The 22,770-nt window shown below is 40.0% G+C and overlaps 1 long non-coding RNA gene across 1 annotated transcript; it reads left to right on the top strand.

The window, feature by feature from the left end:
* Window positions 1-2,830: 2,830 nt before the first annotated feature.
* LOC307016458 lies at window positions 2,831-21,619 on the top strand. The gene is made up of 3 exons (XR_013801813.1): window positions 2,831-3,040; window positions 21,223-21,265; window positions 21,361-21,619. It is a non-coding gene; the product is annotated as an uncharacterized lncRNA (long non-coding RNA).
* Window positions 21,620-22,770: the final 1,151 nt, after the last annotated feature.

Below are 22,770 nucleotides of genomic sequence, written 5' to 3'. Positions count from 1 at the left end.
GCGTCTCTGCATCACGGCCTCTCCTCCCTGTTTGTTAGCTCAGGCAGAAAGGCAAAAATAAACATTATTAACATATTCTGGATAATATCTGTTTTCGAACAATACCGCCCTTGCTTGGCAAAACAATGATTAATTCTGTGAACCTTGTTTAAGATTTTCCCCCGGGGCTGTAGAAATGACTTTAATCCTCTTCTTTTAGTGTCTTTGAAAGGAAAACAAAGGGACTGATTTGCAGCCTTTGAGATGCAATCCTCCTAATCAACAACATATTTCAGTAAATATCCCGGCTTTTTGATCGCATACATGCCTTTTTCCTCAGAAGAAGACAATAAAGAACTCCAGTTGTTTGAACACATGCACACCCATAATTATTTCCGCCACGGTTAACATCATAACAAAAAAAAGATTTCTGTGAGCTGCTTCCCATAAAATGTACTGAACTCTCTGCACTCTAAAATTGTTTTATAACCGTAGTTTCCACACTGTACTGAGAATTATCTGATTAGCAGTAGGCCTACACATTATTATCTTCATTGCTGTCAAATTTCAGTATAGTTATTTGCATTGAAGAGACAAACCAGGAAATAAAGTCTTAACACCGTCGTGATTGAAAGTGCCCTTATCACCCCGTTCAAACCAGCAGCAGAACTGGGTCGTCTGCTGAGCGTCGCCCCCTGAATGAAGGAGAAAAGGTCTCATCCGTCCTCACAATTAGACGGAGACACTGAGCCGGGCTTGGCTCTATGGCTTGAAGTTATTAGCTCAGGGTAATTAACTTTGCATTATTCTCCCCCAACATCAAAATGGTAATTTGCGGTTCTCTGTCATTGTAGGCAAGGCGTTCGCTGGTCTGACTCGTGGAGATACCCGAGTGAGCCGACCCGGCGAGAGCATGAAGACGTAGAGCCGGGAGGAGAGGAGGGGGTGACACGGAGACACAGAGAAAGTCCTCAGCAAAGTGAAAACCTTGTCAATGACTTCAAAGCCCTGTCTGAGTCTCTGTAGGATTGTCATTGCAAAGGGCTAGGGATTTGAATGGATGAACCACAGGGAGAGGGGTTGGATAAAAGAAGAATTGATGGTGACACATTTTGACTATATTTTATGTGAAATCTATATATCCTGTATTAACTAGGTTCATAATGTCTTGTAGGTTATAAAAAAGCTTGGACATGCTCACATGTATTAGCAGTTATTTTGTATACTTGTGAAAACAATTGTTTTGGTGGTGTTATTTCTTTAATTTTTTTTTTTTTTTTTTTTTTTTTAACCTTTATTTAACCAGATAAAAAGCATTGAGATAAAATCTCATTTACAATGCTGACCTGGCCAAGAAGGCAGCAACGTTACACATAACACATAACACAAACATATAAAATACAGAGAACATAACTAAGAAAACAAAAGATGTGTGATGTGATGTGTAATGTGATTGTTCTGATATCTGTGTGGGCGTACATTAATAATTGGTTGTTATATCACTTAAATTCCCAATATCACACTGGCATTAACTAGATTGTTAGTTCCATCTGTGATCGGAGCACTTTTTTTCCGAAAACGAAAATGAAAATCAAATAATTGTAGGCCTATGCATCATTTTCCATACCACCATTTAAATATCCATGACAGGAGGGGTGAAATGATGTTGATGCTCGGAGTAAAAACAAACTAAATGAAAATCTATATTTTATCACTGACTCCATATATTGAAAACATTGCATAATTCATTACTTCACTCTTGCAACTGCAAAACCTTTTTCTGACAGCTACAATGGTTTAAAAACGCATATGTCTCTCCGAAACAAACATGCCCAGCGCAGGAACATATGTACTGTAAAATGCAATGGAATCGCCGTGGGACTGCACAGGCTCTACTTTTTCTGTCAGAGCAGTAAGCATTGAGCGGGCTAAGAAGCCAGCTAAAAAAAAAAATGTTTCACAACTCTGGTAAAAGCTCATAGCCCTTAATTAATTCAGCGACCTTTACTGCATTTTCGGATGACTCTAGATTCGCTTGTCAGTACAGTACGTCTCAGATAATAAATAAATGAAAGGCATATGCGAGGGGAGCTCTTGACGGTGATGAGTGTATTGTAGCCTTAAATTACTTTTTTCCTCTCCTTAACAATGACTTAAGCTCCTTTTCCTGCATGAATATATATAATAATATACATGTTTTAATTAGAAAAATCCTTTGTTCCCGCTCTACATCTATATGTCAGTTAAGTTCCTGAACTGTTATTGTCGAAAAGCAGCATGCAGGATGAAAAAAAAGAAAAACAGCACTTTAAAACTAAGTGGGTCCCACATTTCATTTAAGCGTCTAATGCATCCTGATTTACCTCTAATGGATCGGAGTCTGAGTCGGTGTATGAACTGCAGTCATACCTTTCACATTAATGCAGGTGAAACAAAATGAAACTGTCTTCAATATCCATCACTTTGAGCTAATCAACATCCACGCAATCCTTCAACCCACCTGATGCCAGGGTAATTGACACTCTTTGCTTCCTGTTTTTCTAAAAGCTACAGAAGAAACCTTAAATGAAAGACTGCTTTGTGATTTAGAAACAGTCCCCACATCAGAAAGTGATTATACAGGAATTTTGTTTAAATGCATGGAGGTTTACTGTCCTATATTTAGGAGGGGACATGATACATAATATTAGTGGCCCAAAGGTTAGAGAGGCATGTTTCTGGGGAATTGAAAGAGTACCACTTGCCCCTCACTCATTACCCACTGTTTTATTGAGCACGAAACTTACTCCCGCGCAGTGTCCAAGGCTGAGACTGTGGTTGTACTGGGAAGCTTCCAGGTGTGACCGTTTGATTGAACAGCAGGCAATTTCATGCTAGCAGCGTGGATCTAGAGATTGCAATGTCGGTCTGTCAGTCGGTCCACCGGTTAGGTCCTGACTGCATATTTCAAAAACTATTAAGTAGATTGCCATGAAATCTCCTACAGATATCCATGGAGCGCAGAAAAATGTTTCCTAATGATACGGTGATCCGATGACTTTTCCTCCAGCACCACCATGAGGTAAACATTAAAATTAAACTGCTGAAAATGTTTTGTCCTACCATCAGCTTCGTCTGTACTTTGTGTTTAGCTCTAGCATGTTGACATACTTACTTGCTAAGCTTACTTTATGAACATGCTTAACATGAATTCTGTTCACAATGTCATGGTAAACATGTTAGCATGAAAGCTAATGTGTAGCTTTCATGCTAGCCCCAAGGAGCTGCTAGTGTAGCTGTGCTCTAAGAATATCAGGCTTTTAGCAGGATTGTAAGCTAAACACAAAAGGGAGACAGGTATCCAGAACTAGAAGAAATCTTTAAAAAACTAAAGGTGATACCAAAAAACTGGTAAAAAAACTAAAACAGAGGGACTAGGCAATGTAATACAAAACAAGGAAAAGTAGGAAGCAACCTGAGGAATCAGCCAGGGACGCATACAGACAGACTGGAAACATCAGGTAAATGTTGTTGTTTTCCTTATCTATTCATAGCAATCCTTGTGTGGCAAATAATATGTATCAGTGTGAACATGCATTTCTCCTGTTAACCAAGACCAAACACTGAGTTAAGAGACTACAATCGTCTTATTTAAGGTTTTGTCAGCAACACACCTGACAGACAGACTTAAGACAAACTCTAATTATTAGGTGTGGGATAATACCCTGCTTTAGCACAGAGCATGATCACAGATAAAGGTACCGTTTGTCTTCTTCCCTGTTCTGAAATCCTCTTTGTTATTCACCTCAGCTTCAGCCTCCGCCTCACTCGACCTGCTGTCTCTCTGGCTCAGAGTGACTTGGCTAAATTAGTCAGACAGAGTTGGCATCCCAGACGGATTATTGTGTGGATATTTGTCTGTGGCCCAGAATGTATTTTAAAGCTGAATTTGTATACATTGATGCTCTGAATTCACAATATGAACACTTACTTAACTGTGTTCGACAAACCTCGCCCACAAAAGCATGCTGGAACTCTTCAGTATTGAGGTAATAGGATTTGAATTCATCTGATGTAACTGTTGTCATTCTAGCAACTTTCCATTCTTACTTTCCAGCAGTTTGCGGCAATGATTGATAAGGCGAGGCCGACAGATAGTGAACAGGACCCAATTTTAATCTGTTGGAATACTTTTGGCAGAAGCACAAAAGAGTCTGCAGCTCAGTTCATTTGATATGGTTGAAAATCCCCTCCGGCGCTCAAAGCTCACAATGTGAACTCTTAACATCACAGTCATTTCCTCATTTCATAGTCAAAGAACGACGAGAATGAATCTGAAAAAGCTCCTAATGTGCCAAAGGCTGAATACTCCGAGCTTTGTGGGTGCCTTTGCAGATGTTTGCCTGAATCATTACAGTTTTACAGCAATATTCTGACCATAGTCATTTCAAACAATGGAACCCTGTTTCCATCGGGGACATCTGCCATTGTTCCTTTGAACGCAGCTCCATCATGCTCTCAAGGGCAAAATACAATACTGTCATGTATGTATTAGCAGACTTCAATGTATGAGGCATTTCAAAGGACTGTTGTTTTGCTTTAAGCTGCAGGATTGAGAGGATTTGTGTGTCTTTGGAAACACTGAAACTCAAGGTGCCGGCTTTGGCATCATGCAGTGTTGGAGCTGAGAAGATGGACTCTCACTGTTTACTGAATGTACAGCCCTGTCCACCAATGCATCATATTAAGGATGGTCGCCAATAAAATAATTATTGGCATGAGATGTGTTTTCTGAGGGAAAAATAAATGTACTGCTCCAAGATCTCAAAGATCCTAGTCTCTTTTTTTGCAAAATAAGTAAAAAAAACAACAACAATTTAAATACAATGTTTCAAGTGTTCTTATATACTGTATGTCTAATGACGGCTTTGATGTCAACCAATTATAAATATAAACCTACAGAAATATTTGCAGCCTCTGCTGAATATTCAATGTTGGAATAAGTATTAACATTTCAAGGAGTAACACCACTTACATTTTAACTAGGGGTAAGTAACAATGTAATATAAATAATATAACTTAATGTAGGAAACTGCCTTCAGTACGTTTATACTATATATATCAAATGATTACATTAATAATGCTATAGCATTTTGCTCATTTTGCTTTTTATGCATACTCTTGGGGGGTATAACTTCCATATATCATATTGTTTGACTCTCTAAGCTATCATTTCATTTATTAAGAAGCACAAATGCCAAATAAAAAAAGAATAATTAATGATACACATGTTATCCAAATAAAATTGTGTATACATGTGGTTGACTTGAAATTACAATAATTTAATTTGAAATGTAGTTAAAGAGCAACTTGCAGGTTAGAGACACCAGTGAATAAATGTGTAGGAAAAGGATGAATACACTAGATTTTCTGGCGTCGTTTTAGTAAGACATTTTCACTTCCGCATAAAAAAGCCTCCGCACGTGACCTCCCACGTGTGACGTAACACGGGGGACACAAGGGGGAGAGCGGCCGGTCTAACGTATGAATAAACATGGATCACAACGCTAGTTTTGACAAAGAAGAGGTTGAAAATATATATTCGAATGCATATGATTATAATTATGAGCCTGCTAGGCGTCCAAGAGACCAGGAGCAGCCAAGGATTAGAAAAAATAACGGCCATCGGAGAGAAATGGAGCTTTGGTGTGTGGAGAACCAGTGGAGAACAGAGCAGCTGTCTTGGTGAGTGACCGGCGTTAGCATGTTAGCTAACGTCAGTCACATCACAACATTGTAAAGTTAGCAATCATATATCAGGCTATAACTAAAGTAGTATTGATAATATAGTAACGTTACTGGCAGGACTGTTGATACTGATCCATAACAGAAACGAATGCGCAAGTATCAGCTGTATCTCGCGTTACCTAATGCAACTCCACGCTATGGTGCTAACCGGAGGGGAGACGCGAGATACGGCTGATACCATAGCCGTGGGAACATGTTTCAAATGGGGGGTGCTGTGGGGATGACACCAGGGCCGGTTTTGACCAATTTGCTGCACTAGGCAAGATTTTAGCTGGCAATGAAAAACCTCTACAAAAGACTAATACACTACAAAAAGAGAAACGAATTGATATGGTGGACAGCTTATATAAAAAGGCTTCAAATGTATTTAGTATTGCATGAACATGTTGAATTGGGGGGTGGACTTCAGATCCTCTAAGGGGGTCCGGGGGTGTCCCCCCGGGAAGATTTTTTTAACATTTTAAAGTAAAATACTTCAATCTGGTGCACTTTGAGCGCCCAATTACTAGAGACTGATCTAGGGGATACAACTCTAAACACCCATGTGAAAAAGATCGGTTTGTATGTGAACATAACCAATAAACTACCATAGCCAATAACAAATAAATGTAGGCTAACTTGTTTTATTTTTGTGGTTCATTTATATCTTATTTTACCAGTTAACATTTATTTATGCATATTTTTAAATCTCTCCAGTTTTAAACAATATTTTTGGTTTACTGTCCTATAGTATACATTGGAATGATTTCAAACCTGTTTTTATTTATCCTAATAATTATAAAGGTGTCCCTTTGAAGTATTTGCTTACATAAATTGTGATCAAAACGTTTGAGACCCACTGAGATAACTTAGACTAAAGTGAACTATCTAAACACTCAGAGTCCTTTACCTCACTGAGCCTCTCAGTCTGACAGGACAGAACTCTCTCTCCACATTATTGTAGAAACAGCTTCTTATATCCGTTAGCGCAGCAGAAGCTAACAACAATCCCCGCCGGTACATCTTGTGGAAGTGCAGATCCTCTGTCCTCCACCAGGGGGTGCTGCAGCACCCTCAGCACCCCTACTTCCCACGGCCCTGGCTGATACTTGACGATCTGGCGGAGAAAGGTTGTGGAGCCTCCGTTGATATGCCGTTGTAAATGGCTTGATGGAAAGCAGCCGTGTAGTCGGGGAGGGTGCACAGCTGATTGCAGCAGGTGCGTGGAGGTTGAGCCGGGAGCCAGGAGTGACAGCCACCACGCACACACAAACAACACAGACAGGGGGAAACAAACAAACACAAAGGAGACGGCTTGAGCAGTACAGCCACCACAGCGTTACCTAATGCAACTCCACACTACTTCTTACGGTGCCGTGTATCGGAGGGGAGAGAGAGCAGCGAAGGGGGGGGGAGAGAGATGTAATACGGTTTCTTGATAAAGCTGTGGAGACGGAGTATGTGCTGAAGGGAGGTGGATGCACAACGCAGCCAGGAACGAACGCTAGCTCCGGTCCTTTTCCCGTGAGGGAAACTGTGGACTCGATGTCCTGACAGGCTTGAGTTTGTGCAACCTGCACAAACACAAGCTCACCATGATTACAAATGGTGAAATCCAATGTAAAATTACCGAAAAAATACCAGCTCACTAAATCACAACCGCTCAAAGCAACTACAAACTACTACCGCGGATTGGGCAGAGAACGAGTCCAAGAAAGTTTACTCCCCCATGTGACGTAATATGACGCGTTAGACGTATGACGTAAAAAAAAAGAGAGACAGCAAGCGCATTTCGTGGCATCTGCGGGCAGTGGCAAGTACTTCCGGCATCTGCCACAGAGGCCGCTACTCCGTGGTATCTGTGGCAAGTATATGCCACAGATGTGGTATCTGTGGCAAGTATATGCCACAGCCACAACTTGCCGTGGCAAGTAAATGCCACAACCATGCCAGTATATGCCACAACTTATATATGCCACAACTTGCCGTGACAAGTATATGCCACAACTTGCCGTGGCAAGTAAATGCCACAAGTTAAGAGTTAAGAGAAGGTTTACCGTAGCTGCCACCCGCCTTCCGTGGCAAATGCAGATATTTAAACCCGTATTTATCGCGTAAAATGTCGCTGTTTTGGCATGACTTTATCGGACTGATCTGTACACAAGACTGATGATCTGTTACTGATGGTCCGATCATATTTTTTAAAAAGATTAAACATATGTTCAGATTTTACTTGGAGAACGTGGTTTGTTAAAATAAATAAACGTGCTATTTTTATGATAATACTGAAGATATATTATTAGTAAGTTGACCTAAAGATCTAACATTGTTGACCAGAGGTGGGAAATAGGCTAACTTGTATACTCAAGTACTGTACTTGTGATTTAGAAATAGCCTAGTTGTACTTTAGTTGAGTATGTAAATGGTATGTTACGTAGTAGGCTACTTACCCCACTACAACTCAGAGGTAAATTGTGTAATTGTAGCCTACTCCCCTACATTTATTTAATACGCTACCTTTAGTTACTTACTACAGATTCTGATTAATGATGATACATAATAATCAAGTCTTAAATCAGACTTTATAGTTACTCCTGGAGTAAATTCACAAGATACCCTACTACAGTATACAAAGTCATTAAAACTAGCTGCACCTTTACCAGCTTTGAGAACACTTTCATGATCAATCATTATAATGAAAACATGTAATATGCACTTTAAGTATATTGTTATGCTGATCATTTTGCGCTTTTACTTGAGTAACATTTTAATGCATGACTTTTACTTGTAACAGAGTATTCCAACATTTAGGTTGGCTACTTCTACTTTTACTTCACACTAGAATCACAAGGGGTCGCTGTATAGCCTACCTAAAACCACCAACGTGTCAAATGAACGAATGCATTGATTTTCAAGGTACAATGTTATTTTATTTATCATACTAGAACACAATGAGTGTTGCCACTACATTGCCGTGGCATGTGCCTTGGCATTTGTGGCATCTCCCACAGAGGCCACTACTCTGTGGCATCTGTGGCAAGTATATGCCACAGCCACAACTTGCCGTGGCAAGTAGGCTATATGCCACAACTTGCCGTGGCAAGTATATGCCACAACTTGCCGTGGCAAGTAAATGCCACAGATGCCACAACTTGCCGTGGCAAGCATATGCCACAACTTGCCGTGGCAAGTATTTGCCACAACTTGCCGTGGCAAGTAAATGCCACAGATGCCACAACTTGCCGTGGCAAGCATATGCCACAACTTGCCGTGGCAAGCATATGCCACAACTTGCCGTGGCATTTGCGCATGCTGAACGGGAGTTGCCACAAGATGCCAGAGTTAAGAGAAGTTTTACGGTAGCTGCCACTCGCCTTCCGTGGCAAATGCTGATATTTAAACTCGTATTTATCGTGTAAAATGTCGCTGTTTAGGCATGACTTTATCGGACTGATCTGTACACAGGACTGATGTGCGATCTCTATTTTTCAAAAAGATAATAAATTATCATTTATATTCAATTTTACTTGGAATAGCCTACGTGGTTTGCTAAAATAAACAAACATGCTATATCTATGATAGTATGCTAAACATAGGCCTATATTGTAATAAAAAAATAAATATTGGCAAGTGAGCGTTGCAACGCAAGCCCTTGGCAATTGTCGCTTCTTGAGGGGAGTTTCCACTGCTTGCTACGATAACCAGGTGTATTGTTACTAGTAAAGACAAATAATTAAAAATAAATATCTGTATTGACACAGCAACGTGTACAATGGTGTTATTAGACTTGGCTACAGACTTAGGGCAGCTGTAACTGATTGCAGTTGCCACTGCTAGTGAGATGCTAAGATTTATATTTTATAAATGAGGCAAAGGACAGTTATATTTGATTGTACACATGTATAAATGTGTTATTTTAAATCCAGGCATATGTACTTAATTTGTATTATTTGCGTTGTTAATAAACAGATTAATGTCATTGTATCTGTTTTGTTGTTTAATATTTTAATTCTGGTTGAACATTTTTATTTAAAGGCTTCAGATTATTCTTATTAGATATTGATATCGGTGAATCCAAACAAACCATGTTATTCCGTTAAGACCATCATGACAGTATATTAAAAATCAAGACACAATGCATGCTTTTTTATCCATCCTTTTATTGCGTTTTGAAAGTGGTTAACAATTAACATGAAGAATGTTCTCTTAAGCATGATACTCCAAGCAATCCTCATTTAACCGTATAAAGTTGATTTAATATGTTGAGGAAAGAGGGTTAAAATGTAATATAATTACACCCTTGTTAAAACTTTTTGTGTGCATCAGTAAAAAGGTTATATGTCATGCATGCAAATATCAAATCATTGTGTTGCTAATTAACATAAACAGATTTTGATATGATACGTTGTATTTAATTTATTTATCTAAAATGTTGAAATCTTTGCGTTACAGCAAATAATAATAATAAAAAGAAACAGGAAATAATTTACACATTATTAGTAGATATTTATCTACAGAGTATCTAAAGAATAAACAATATAGCCTACTGAATATGTAAGAATACACTACAATAAACCATCTCACTAAAACCAATAGAAACATATATTTGTCTTTCTTAACCCTTTCATCCATGAATTATGAAAGCCTCACTCAGGATTTTTTTACCAATTGTTTTTATTGCTCTTGGGGCATGAAAAACAAGATTTTAACTTTAGTTTATTTTTATCTATTTTTTTCAAATTTAGAACATTTAAAAATACATTTAAAAAAATAATTTTAAGGATGATGTTTTCCTTATTAATAAGTCACAAATCACAAACTCAGTAAATGAACACTGACATAACAAAAACACAGAAAATGACCACTAGTTGTCATAAAGTAAAACAGTAACAATAGGAAATCACAGTCTTTTCAAGTGAATGTATATATTTATATATAAAACAAACAATAGAAGCACACTTACTGTCAAGTAGCCTATACCAACATTAACATAAGATAATCCTTATGTGTATTATGTATGATGGAAATCCATCAAGGGTGAAAGGTTATATCATGTGCACAGCTATTGCTTATGGCAATGAAAATCGTATTGGTCCCGCCATGCGTTTTAGAAGGGGGATGATTTTAACCGTTTTTATTTCAGGGGGGATGCCATCCCCCCTCAACTCGAGTACCGACTATTATCATAAAAATAGCACGTTTATTTATTTTAACAAACCACGTTCTCCAAGTAAAATCTATAGAACATATGTTTCATCTTTTTGAAAAATATGATCGGACCATCAGTAACAGATCATCAGTCTTGTGTACAGATCAGTCCGATAAAGTCATGCTAAAACAGCGACATTTTACGCGATAAATACGGGTTTAAATATCAGCATTTGCCACGGAAGGCGAGTGGCAGCTACCGTAAACCTTCTCTTAACTCTTAACTTGTGGCATTTACTTGCCACGGCAAGTTGTGGCATATAGCCTACATGCCACGGCAAGTTGTGGCATATATAAGTTGTGGCATATACTTGCCACGGCAAGTTGTGGCATGGTTGTGGCATTTACTTGCCACGGCAAGTTGTGGCTGTGGCATATACTTGCCACAGATACCACATCTGTGGCATATACTTGCCACAGATACCACGGAGTAGCGGCCTCTGTGGCAGATGCCGGAAGTACTTGCCACTGCCTGCAGATGCCACGAAATGAGCCAGGCCCTACTGAAAAAAAAGCAGTTTTTAGTAGCAGAGCTCAAAACGGCTCCTTTTCCTCTGAATTCCTGCCCTTATGTCTTGTAAAACATATCAAATCCTGCATTAACATTTTTAATTGTAATTTTCAGGCAAGGTTAAGCATAAATGTAGTAATAAAAAAAAACCTGCAAGTTGCTCTTTAAGGGGAAATACATGATCTAGTATATACAGTTCTTATATCGCTAGTATTTATATGAAACATATTGGGGAGAAAAATGTTTTCCTGTAATTTAATTAATTAATGTAATCAGCTAATAAGATATCAATTGTTTTTCTCATTTAGTTTTCAGTGAATAGAAGGTGGTTTGGCCTTGGAACGTGTCCAGACAACATGTACAATCTATGGATGACTCCTCTTAATCACCAAGCATCAGAAGACCCTGCTTACAGCCTGTGCTGCAATATGTGCACATCTGCGAGGCCCCAGGAGACTCCACAAATGATCCTGCCCTGTGCACCCACCTCCCTGTCGGTGGTCCGCCTCCCCAAGGAGAGATGTCCTGCATGCCTGTTTGCTGGAAGAACAACTGTGTGACCTTCCTTGATGAGCACATCCTGAGTACATCACTCCTAGCTGTGCCGTCAAGCCCTGATAGTCATGTCATCTTCTCATCATCGGGCCTCCGCTCCCTGGTCACAGTCGGCTCACTTACAGTACCTGTGCTGATATTTCAAACAGCAGGACTTTGTTTGGACCAAACCTGGTCCCAGTGGTGTGATTTTGAGCTGGAAATCTGCTATACTTGGATCTGTCTGTCTTAAACTGCTCAGTTGACCTCTCAGCTGTGGCTTGCTCCCCCCCACTCTGAAATTGTTGCCACGCCATGCTTGTTGGAGTATCTCACCTTCAGCTCCTCACTGTCACACCAGTGATGACTATCTCTTCCAAACGCCAAGCATGCCCTACAGTCTTTCCTTTTAAAGCATAGAGGGTGTTATATTGGCTCAGGAGAAGAAGAGGCAGAGGAAGAGAATATAAACTGGCTGAATCAGGAAGTGGACACAATGAGGCCTGGCCTATCAGCGATCCCATGGTCCATCGCCTGCTCCTATCCTATAAATGCGTCTTCTAGCACTTCCTTCTGGATCGGTTGTCAGTGGAACTTCTTCTTTCCTGTCCATTTGAATGGTATTGCATCATACAGATACTGCAGGCTCAGTGTCTAAAATACGATAGCTGCACTGTCAAGTTTCTTTTGGGCTCTGGAGGGCTTCTTTTCCATAAGTTACCACAAAATTAACACAAAATGTAACTTTATCTTGTCTTCATGTTCGATCTTCCCCTGACAGCCCTCATTGGACAGAAAGATTCTTGCAGACAAATTCAGGTCTTGAACTCGCCCGGCAGCCTTGATTTCTTCTCTGCCACCAAATATGGATCCAACACCAAAACTAATCATCGGGATGGATGCTGCGCCCTTCAGGTTGCAGTCAAAGCATGGATTGGATGATGGATGGAATCAGTGAAAACACTTCCCCTCTTCAACAGCAGAGAGCATGTTTTGCTGAGGCTCATCTCCGCCCAGATGATGTGAATCTTGACGTGCTAGATCACCACTTTTCTGAGGCAACTAACACCTTAAAATTACTTTTCCTTTTTAAAAACACATTTCCTGAAAACAGTGTAAATTCAGGATATTTAAACAACCTTTTTGTTATATTTTCAAATAGATTTCTATTTGATTTAATTTGGCTACATTTTCACCCTTAGCATGTGTGAGGAACACGTGTTAAAAGACATAGACTACCCTTATGCTCTTGTACATGAAGGCTTCATTGAAAGACTGGGGGGGGAATCACATACACATAAATAATGCATTGTTTTGAGTTGTTACAGAGCACTCAGCGAGAGGAGAGAAAAGCAAACGCAACATTAGAAAAAATTCACACATCTGCTGCTGCGCGAGTAGGCTTCTGTCAGAGTAATGATACCAAACAAGTTCTAGCAAAACCAGTGCAGTAATAAATGGTGTTCAAATATGCAGCTCAAACAGAGACTCTTCCTGTTTCTCAACTCTGTGTGTAGCTTCTTGTTCTGAATCAATACACCTATGGTCAACTAGCATGTGTTTGTGTGTGTGAGAGAAAAAATATGCCATGACTTAGCCTTGAAAGTTTCGACCTATTGACTGCTTATTAGCAATCCTTATATGGGGGAATCATAAAAGCAAGGCTCAGAGAAAAACACGGCAGAATTCTTTGCAGTCCTATCTTATTTCTTTGTAGTTTTTTTTTGCATGTCTTTGTGATCAACCTGTGCGTCTTTGTAGTTGTTTTGCATCATTTTGCATGGTTGTTTGTGGTTTTTTAAGTCGTACTGCTGCACTTTGTTGTTCTTTTAGGCCTCCTTGAGTCTCCTTGTAATTGTTTGGCCTCTCTTTGTGGTGATCCAATCCAATCGACTTTATTTGTATAGCACATAATAAAAACACAGGGTTTACCAAAGTGCTTCACACCAAACATATAATAAAATATAATATTACAATGATAGATAAAAGGCACACATTAGAAAAGATAAAAGGCACACATAAGAATTAATACACGGTACATAAAGGCTATGGACAGACAATAAAAGTATAACAATCGATAAAACACAGCTCAGACTGACTCGAAAGCGAGGGAAAAGAGGTGGGCCTTTAGGCGGGACTTAAAAGTTTGGAGGGTGGGCGACAATTTGACATGGGGGGGCAGGTCGTTCCAGAGCCTGGGGGCTACCACTGAGAAGGCTTGATCTCCCCTGGTCTTGTTCTTGGTTTTAGGGACTAGCCTACTAGCAGCAGCTGATCAGCCGAACTCAAAGCCCTTGAAGGTACACCTTTAGGAGGTCGGAGATGTACTGAGAGGCCAGCCTAAGCAACTTAAAAACAAACAATAAAATCTTAAAATGAACTCTAAAATGGACAGTAAGCCAGTGGAGGGAAGCCAGAATTGGTGTGATTTGCTCATGCTTGCGTGTTCCTGTAAGCAGCCGAGCCGCAGCATTTTGTACCAGCTGCAGGCGTGCCAGCGAGGTCTTGTTTAGGCCAGCATAAAGAGCCTTACAGTAATCTAGACGCGTAGAAACAAAGGCATGAATTACACGCTCAAAGTCTAAAAAGGATGAAACCGGTTTAATTTTGGACAGGAGCCTCAAGAGATAACAACTGGACTCAACCACAGAGTTTATCTCTTTATCGAATTTAAAAGCACTGTCGATTTTGACGCCCAGATTAGTGACCATGGGTTTTGCATATGGTTGCAGGGAACCCATGCCAATGGAACGGACATCACTATTTGCATCTTAATGATTGTTTGGCGTTATATTACATCTCTTTCTAGTTGTTTTGTGTCTCTTTGTAGTTATCGGGCATCTCTTTGCAGTCTATTTGTTTCCCTTTGTAATTGTGTTGCATGTCTTCCTGCTCCTCTTTCAGGTTGTTTTGCAACATTTTGCTTCTCTTTGTAGTTGCTTTGTGAGTCTTTGTAGTGTTTTTGTGTCTCTTTGTATTGTATTTGTGTCTATGTTGTTGTCATACACTTTTCCTTGATTGTTTTGCGACATTTCGCCTCTCATTTAGACACTAGATGCTTTTCGTCTCTGTGGGTCTCTTTGTAGTTGTTATGTGTCTCTCTAGTCATATTGCATTGTTTTTTGGTGTATCTCTTTCTTATTGTTTTCCATCTTTTTGTGTTCATCATTCCTTTCGTTTTGAGTGACTTTGTGTCTCTTTATAATTATTCTGTAGCCTGTTTCCCCCCCTGGCCACCCCTCTCTTAAAGGCCACCTATTATGCAAAATCCACTTTTTCATGTCTTTTTTAAATAAACAAGTGTCCCCTCTGTGTTAAGAGATTCGTAAAGATTCAGAAAAAAATATTCTCTCTTTTTGTCCTGATCCATTTATATAAAAACCTGTCTGAAAATGAGCTGATCAGATGTTGGCCAGTTTGTGATGTCACAATGTTTTTATGCCTTGTGCAACCCTTATCTAATAAACAACCAAGGTAACACCCGCCCAACTTACCCAAATCTCCTCCTAGAGCACCATGTGTGTTTTTAAACCAATCATCTTGCAGAGGGGCGTGACCAGCAGCAGCTCATTAGCATTTAAAGCTAAAAAAAAAGCAGACGCAGAATCACCCCTTTTCACATCACATGTTTTGTATATATCTGAGACCTATAATATATTGTTGAAAAAGAGTGTTATATGGGACCTTTAAATCCTCCAAACACATATCACTTTCTCCTTATCATGAACCATTACCAGAAACGAAGAGAACAAAGTCTCTACATACTATGTCCGGTTTTGTTTTGCTCCAGACATAAGTCTTTGCCTTTTGTGCAGAGCTTTTAAGCTTTTAAACATTTGACTTGATTTCTAGTCACAGCAGTTTAGGCTCAGGGCAGGAAGCCACAGTGTTTATAATGGATGTGGTTTCATCCACATGCTATAAAGCTGATACTCACTCACTGGTTTATTGCAGCATTTGCCGCTTTCTGGAAGGATGCTTCAAATGAAGGAACACTGTGTGAGTTAGATTTGCTCAGTGACCCTCTTTACAACACTAATGTTCATTACCGGCTAATGTGAAACTTTGAAGTTCCCCAGATGGTGTGGGTTGTTATTATTCATACTCAGCGTTCAGGCTTGTGACCTGTAAATAATATTCTAAGCGATGTTGTTTGCAAACTGGAACTACAAATAGGATCCTGGCTGTTTTTCAAATTTCCAACCGTCACTTTAAATGCCTGTTTTAAATAAAATTGTGTTTCAAATGTCACAGCTTCATGTTACTATGAGGCTAATGACAACAATGGAATGAGTTGAATGACTCCATGCTGAATAGTAGCGGAAATCTGCAGTCAGAAAACTCATAATAATGAGTGTGAATATACAAAAGTGCACCTGCAAGGTTATGGGATTAGTTTTGTTTCATAAAGATAAAGCAACAATTTCTCAGAATCAAGCAAAACTAAGAGTTTAAGAGAAATAAAAACTGAGTCAAGCAAAATAAATGTAATTTCAAAAATAAAACTATAAGTTGCGAACAAATCTTTTTTCTTTGTTTTAACATATCTTTTTGTTTGCAGTTCTCTTTGCTTCTTTCTCAATTATCAGACTTTTGCTCTCGCTGCAGCTCTTCTCGTTTGCGCTCCCTCATTTTTTGTTTGCGATTCTGACACAAACGTCCCAGGTAGGCGGGACTTTCTGGGGTGCGTCCCCATTGGCTAATCAGTTTTTGAGTGACAGCCCAGTCCTCCAGCGATTGTACAGTGCAGGCAGCTGCGGTGCGGTAGCTGAGCGTGGATAGAGCACCCCCAGAAGAACCAGCATTTCAATGATTATAATACTACAAGTGAAAATATATGTAAGTATTGATCGTTTGTGCTGTACTATACGGTCTGTTTCTTTATTGTGTTAAGTGAGAAGTAAAGAAAAACTGTGCTATGAAAGTTAGCTTTTGCTACCTTTAAGGTAGGGACACACCGAGCTGACACCAAAGAACTGACACAGACGGACCCGACTGTTGTGTCGCTTCGCGTCACCTGCATCTTGGCCATGTGTCGCACTGGAACGGTACGTCCACACAGCAGCTTTAAAAAAATCTTCCAACGCTTCCAACGCTTCTCTGCCCATTGACTTTGAATGGGGGTGACGTCACTTTGCCTCGCTTTTCGCCGAACAGCATTGTGGGGAAGCAAAGCGAAGATTTCCAGGATTTTCAGGATTTTCAGGATTAAAAAGTTGAGCAATGTTCAACTTTTGAAGCTGAGCTGGAAGCTTCAGCCAATCAAATCCTGTTTATGCAAATCTGACAGTACAAGCGCTAGCCAATCAAACCGCGTGCAAGCTGGGAGAGCCAGACCGCAGTTCATTTCCTCATATTCCAAATGAGAAATTACGGTAGCAAATCACCCGGTTCTTTACGACCAGAACTATTTACCGGGATACAAACCGGAGGAACCAGGCATGGAGGGAGGTGGCAGATACAGTGGGTGAAACTGGTAGGTTTTTCGCCTGTTTGGAGAGTTTATATCCAGTTTACTTCGTTTTAACATTGCTATTGCTTTGTATGTCGGGGGCGGGAGATGGTAGGTTTTCGCCTGTTTGGGGAGTTTATATATATATATTACTCGCATAAAATCCCTGGGGTTTTTTGCTTTGTATGTTGGGGGCGGAAGATTCATGTGATTGGTTGTTGGTCGCGTTGTTCGCAAAAAATCCCCAAACTCTCAGACAAGCCCAGCTCCAAGATTTTCAAGATTTTTCAAAGCTGCTGTGTGGACGGGGTGGAACACACCGCAAAGACTTCAGTCTGGTATGAACTGCGCATGCGTGAATGGCAATAACTGTCCTTACCAGCAGGCGGCGGTAGTGTGTATTTGTCATTCAAAAGAGGCAACAACCGGAAAACAGACTGCGTGATAACCGAGAGAAGAAGAACAGACTGCTTGATATAAACAAACAACAAATAGCGTGTGCGTTCCATTTTCTCTCTCCTCTATCGAAAACATGTTTCATGTGGTACTGGCGGTATCAGCCCTTGGACTGTTGCCTGTGGAAGGAAAATGAAAAATAATAGCCGTCTGTGTGTGCCTTCTTAAACCGTTTGTTTACGTCCCTCACTTTAGTTTCGCTTCTCATGCACTGATTCGCTAGCTGATCAGCCAATCAGAGTGATTTATTTGACTGACGGTCAATTGCCTACCGATTCGACATAGAGAATCGGTAGGTTTTCGGCCAAAAAGGTGTCGGCACGGCCGAAAAGACACGACGGTGCGGGACCAGTGCTTGAATTGGGCCGGTACTCACCGGTACGCAGTACCGGCACCAGAGTTTTAAAATAAAAATGTATATGATTCGATATTAATCAAACTAATTATAGTAGATTAACTACATTATTCAAAAGTGTACAGTAATTTACAATAACAGGGAATAATAAACGGAGCGCTCTCTCCCTCTCCTGACAGCTCGTCGGGCGTCAGTATCATGCAGCTCGCGGATCAGTAATGAGTGACCCGACAGTAAAACTAAACATATCTATAACTAGTTTAGGTAGTTTGAGAGGTAATTAAAATAGCTACGTGTGATATTCTAACCTGAAGTGTGTGTTTTGTCCGCTCACCGCTGCATGTGATCATGCAGAGCTGCGTGTGAACTCGTCAGCAGCAGCTGATATCTCTCTCCCGTCAGATTAGACTTTACTCGCGTTTATGTCCATATCGATCAGATCTAGCTGGTTCTAGCTAATGATATGACTACCTGCTTATTAAAAGACACCTAAACAATAAGCTTCGCTGTCCAACCGGGTGAGGCGCAAAGTATAGCGCAGCATTATGCATTTGTTTACATGCCCACCGGAACCCCGAGGCATTACCAACAGATCAATGCACAATCAACCCATACAGGACATCTCTTTCTCCACATTAAGTGTTAGACATTAGAATTGACTATTCTTATCTGTCACATACTCTTTTGTCTGTCACATAAGTGGCGCAACTGATGCGGTATTGCGCTAAGGGTAAATGATTTTGACTGGACACTTTGACCGGAGAGATTTAGATTTGCCGGTCTTCAGCATATTTTACCGGTCATAGTCCGGTAATTACCGGCTAACGGGAACTCTGACCGGCACTTCTGATTTTTACCATGTGGTACCGGCACTTCTTACTGAGTACCGGCAAGGTGCTGGCATCTCATGACGCATCTATGACGCGCCGCAGCAATAGACTAGAGCAGAAAAGACATCACATAACGTTAGCATTTCGAAAATGTTAGTGTGGCTTAATAATAGAGCGAAAAGACAGCGGTTGTCGCCGGACAAGGATTCCCTCTCTCCTTTCCTGCTGAAAGATGGTGAGTGTACTCAGGGACGAGGAGTCATTTAACCAGCCGCCATTAGGAGTCAGGCTTTACTTTCTTTTATATCCATAAAGAAAAAGTAAATCTGTTTACAGTTGTTTCTATGGATGTTGAGAGGTCTCCATATATCTCTTCATTTTGCTCTCAAAGTGCACCAGATTGATGCATCTAACTTCAATATTTAAAAAAAAAATCTGCCCGGGGGAGCATGCCCCCGGACCCCCCTAGAGGGTGTCAGGTCCGCTCCCCACTTATAAAAATAGCACTTTACCACTGCACCCCTTCTAATCTTAGATGCACCCTTAGTCATTTTGTTTAAGTACAGTGAGCCTTTCTAAAATATACAGTAAAGAGACCAACCCACCAGCATTATAGGATTATACTGACTTTGAGCCAAATACTTGTTTTTGGGCTGTATAAATAAATTGACTTGAAACAGTTTCTTATTTAGAGTACTGGCACCTTGTTTTATTCCAATTCAAGCACTGTGCGGGACACACCAATCTGAGTAGGGCGACAGGATGCTCATCGTCGGCCTGACATCCATCGACGGCCAAAATCGGCTTGGTGTGTCCGGGGCTTTAGATCCATAACAATGCTGGCTAAGTAGCCTAACAGCAGGGAAAGTTAGCTACATAGCTAGCAGTGAGTGAGCGTTCAGACACCGGCACCAGTGGTGTAGTGGTCCCTGGAGAAGTGGGTATACTCTTAGTTTTGCAATTTTTTTTAAGCAGCCCATAGTGCAAAGGATTATCGCCCTGTTTTATAGTGACATACTCTATTTAGTTCACCCCAAAAATATTAACCCAGTATAGTTACTCAGTATTACTTACACACAGTGGTGGACAGTAACGAAGTAAATGTAATTCGTTACTGTACTTAAGTACTTTTTTGAAGTATCTGTACTTTACTTAAGTATTTCCATTTTGGGGGACTTTTTACTTTTACTCCACTACATTTCAAAGTAAAATATCTTACTTTTACTCCACTACATTACGGGACATCTGTCGTTCCTTCTCATGAGTGAATTATTTGTTATATAAATAAGCAGAGCGTTCCACAAGGTTTAGGAGTGTGTTTATGGGAATTTTTTACCATTCTTCCAGAGGCGCATTTGTGAGGTAATTTAACCAAGAGATTTTGGACAATTCCATACTCCCAACTTTGAAAACAGTTTGGGAATGGCCCCTTCATGTTCCAACATGACCGTACACCAGTGCACAAAGCAAGGTCCATAAAGACATGGATGACAGAGTTTGGTGTGGATGAACTTGACTGGCCTGCACAGAGTCCTGACCTCAAACCAATAGAACACCCTTGGGATGAATTAGGAGCACAGCCTGAAAGCCAGTCTCTTCATCCAACTTCAGTTGCCGCTTCTGGAAGAATGGTCAAATATTTCCATAAACACACTCCTAAACCTGGTGGAAAGCCTTCCCATAAGAGTTGAAGCTGTTATAGATGCAAAGGGTGGACCGACGTCATATGAAACCCTATGGATTAAGAATGGGATGTCACTTAAGTTCATATGCACATCAAGGCAGGTGACCCAATACTTTTGGAAATATAGTGTATATATATATATATATATATATATATATATATATATAAATAAATATCACCACAAATATTGAATATCATCATTCAAATAATTCAACAATAAATTCAAAACGATATGTTACAAAACAACAATATATAGTTAACAATGAACAAAAATATATACATTTTACAACATATCCATGAAAACCAAAGTGACTCTCTCGCACACACACTCAAACGGACTTGTGTGCCTAACTCACTCTACCAACATGCTTTCAGGATTCTGTTTTATTAACACGCTAATTTGATATGAAAATCAATGGAGGCTGAGTTTACTACTTCTCTTTGTAGGAAAACCTACGGTCCATGATGCCCCTGAGCTGAGTTTTATTTGGTAATTTGATATTAATATGATTTGGTATTTGGTTTATGTGGTTACTTTGGTATTTTTGATTAACTAAAACATTTATTTTCCTCTCATATTAACAGTGTGGCGTCCAGAGTTCTTATCCCATTTTCCCACTTCCTCTGAGGGGACAGCACGGAGGGGGGGCATGAAGAAAGACCTGCACCAGCTTCATCCACACTGGGCGTTGCTGTTATCACTGGCTCAGTGTCATTTTTCATTTGAAATGTCTTTACATATTGTATTATTATCCACCTTTTAGTTTTATTTCCTTTTATCTAAAACTTTCTTTGAGACTTAATCTTATGGTTAAAATTTCAATAAATGTAATTTGTATAATCACTCTTTGGTCTTTATTCTACATGAAAATGTTAGAGATTCCATTCAAATCTGTTGATTATTCAATTCTTCCTCAGGCTAGGAATAGTATGTTGAGTTTTTAATGCTAATTGTATATCATTTTCTCACAGGATATAGAATGAGACAACACAGCCCCTATGCATTGTGTATGAATGCGTAAGCTCTTCAGACCAACATAGTAAGATGTGAGTATGTTCTTAATTGTGTTGGTATGCAGCCTAGGTTTGGTCTGTTTAATAAAGCAAATCCGCCACTTTTATATTGTAGAATATGTTAAATGAAAGCAGTCTTTAATTGTTTGTCCTAAACATAGCCATATATGCTTTTGAAATGTAACATGTCTCTGAAAAAATAACAGTATACAGTTTTTATTTTGTGTATCACCTTTAGCTTGAAAATACATAGATGTGTTCTTTTATCTATCAAATAAATAAATAGACAGACAGACACTTTACAAATTATTTTACAGCAGCAGTGTGTTCAGGTATTAAAATATTTAAAGTTGGAATAAAGTATAAACTACACAACACAAGTATAAGATAAGTCCGATATGTTCATGAAAACTCCCCAGGAGAAACCAACACTAACGGCCCGTCTACACTACAGGCATCGGAAAATGCTTTCAACGTTTCAGCTTTCAAAAGTTGAACAATGTTCAACTTTTGAGGCTCGATGCTTGGCATCATCCAATCAAATCCCGTTTATGCAAATCCCGCCAGTGCAAGCGCAGCCAATCAAACCGCGTGCAAGCTGGGAGAGCCAGACCGCAGTTCATTTCCTAATATTCCAAACGAGATATTAAGGTAGCAAATCACCCGGTTCTTTACGACCAGAACTATTTACCGGGATACAAACCGGAGGAACCAGGCATGGAGGGAGGTGGCAGAGACAGTGGGTGAAACTGGTAGGTTTTTCGCCTGTTTGGAGAGTTTATATCCAGTTTTACTTTGTTTTAACATTGCTATTGCTTTGTATGTCGGGGGCGGGAGATTCATGTGATTGGTTGTTGGTCGCGTTGCTCGCAAAAAATCGCCAAGCTTCAGACACGCCCAGCTTCAAGATTTTTTGATGCCTGTAGTGTAGACGGCCCGTAACGTGGCCGAGTGGACTCCGGAGTTTGCTGCATGAGTTGC

Source organism: Notothenia rossii (genome assembly GCF_949606895.1).
Source record: "Notothenia rossii genome assembly, chromosome: 8".
Lineage (NCBI taxonomy): Eukaryota > Metazoa > Chordata > Actinopteri > Perciformes > Nototheniidae > Notothenia > Notothenia rossii.
The sequence above is the reverse complement of the archived record's forward strand: the minus strand, read 5'-3'. Positions and strand labels throughout refer to the sequence as shown.